The sequence below is a fragment of the Myotis brandtii genome, unplaced genomic scaffold (assembly GCF_000412655.1).
Source record: "Myotis brandtii unplaced genomic scaffold, ASM41265v1 scaffold503, whole genome shotgun sequence".
In the NCBI taxonomy this organism is placed as follows: Eukaryota; Metazoa; Chordata; class Mammalia; order Chiroptera; family Vespertilionidae; genus Myotis; species Myotis brandtii.
Window position 1 is genome coordinate 156,958 of NW_005369181.1, and position 1,854 is coordinate 158,811.

Sequence of the window (1,854 nt, forward strand, 5' to 3'; positions counted from 1 at the left end):
GCAGGGGAGGGCAGTTAGGGGCAATCGGGCCAGCAGGGGAGCAGTTGGGAGCCAGCAGTCCTGGATTGTGAGAGGGATGTCCAATTGCCTGTTTAGGCCTGATCCCTCAAGGGGTCCCAGATTGGAGAGGGTGCAGGCTGGGTTGAGGGACACACACTCCTCCCATGCATGAATTTCATGCACCGGGCCTCTACTATGTAGATATATTAAAGTAAAAATCCATAATACTAAAAATTAAACCTTATTTCAATAACATATAACTTGAAGGTTTTAATATGATTGTATGAAATTCATAAACTCACATGCTATATTTGTTTCATAGAGTGGAATTGACCACCTAAATAATGCTAGGAAATTATTTTATTCTTCTCATATTATGCACAATTAAGTTAAATGATAGGAATAATTTGTGGATTACAGTAAGTCAGAAATGCAAGATCTTTATCAATCAGAAAAAAAGAAGTATATTCCCTTCATGCTTCCAATATTTTTCAAAAAAGAGGCCGGGGAGGGGACATTTTGTTAAATACTCCAATATCAGAAATGATCATGAAGAGGGCAGAAGCCAAGAGAATTTCTAAGAACAGACATCCATTATAGAACAAAAGCCTTAAGTTGATAACAAAAATAAAGGTATTAATTAAAACAATACCTTTTAATTAATTAAATATCCCTCATGAAGATAGAAAGATCATCAATAAAATATTAGTACATAGATTCCAGAAATTATATATATATATATATACACACAAGGTGAGTGACACAAGGTTGTTTCAACATTCAAAAATCAATGAAATTAATTCACCATAATAAGAGATTAAAGGAGAGAAACAGTTTTCTCATAAATGTAGAATAAAACTTAGCATCCACTCATGACAAAATGAAAGGAAACAAGAAAAAGATAGTAATGCTGAACAGTTTCTCTGTATAATTTAGCACAAGAAAGATATTTTATCTTAACACTCACATTCACCACCATATCAGAAGTCTTAGTCAAGGCAATAAGTCAAAACAACAACAAAAAAGGAAAAGAGTAAAAGAAATTAAAATGGATGAGAATAGAAAAGAGCTGCAGCACTGTTTATATTTGCAGGTAATATCAATATCTATGGCTTTTAAAATCAACAAAATACCAAAAAAATGGTTTTAAAAGTAATAACTTACCTTGGGAAGGTTTCAGGAAAAAATATCATAATGCAAATGTCAGCTGTATTTCTATATACTACAGATAAATGTAAAATCTAATCTAATAAAAGAGAAACATGCAAATTGACCATAACTTCACTATGCCCCAAGACACGCCCACCAGCCAATCAGAGCAACTATATGCAAATTAACCCAATCAAGATGGCTGCCGGCAGCCAGGGAGCTGGAACAAGCAGGAGGCTTGGTTACCCCGGCGATGGAGGAAGCCAAGCTTCCTGCCTTCCCTGGCCGGCTGGGGCCTCCACTAAAGGCAACAAAGTTTCAATTATAGAAGATAAATAAATCCCAGATACCTGCTTCCAGCCAGCCTCCACTGGGAGCTTGGTTGTCTGGGGGCCATGGCCAGCCTGCAAACAGCCATCAGCCCCTCACCCAGGCTGGCCACACCCTCAAGGGGTGAGGGTCCCTGCTGGGGGGCTTGACCAGCCTGCAAACAGCCTTCAGCCCCTCACCCAGGAAGGCCAGGCACTCCAGCAGGGAACCCTACCCTGAAGGGGTGTGGCCAGTCTGAAAACAGCCTTCATCCCCTCACCCAGGCTGGCCAGGCACACCAGCGGGACCCCCACCCTGATCCGGGACACCCTTCAGGGCAAACCAGCCAGCCCCCACCTGTGCACCAGGCATATAATAAAAGGGTAATATGCAAAT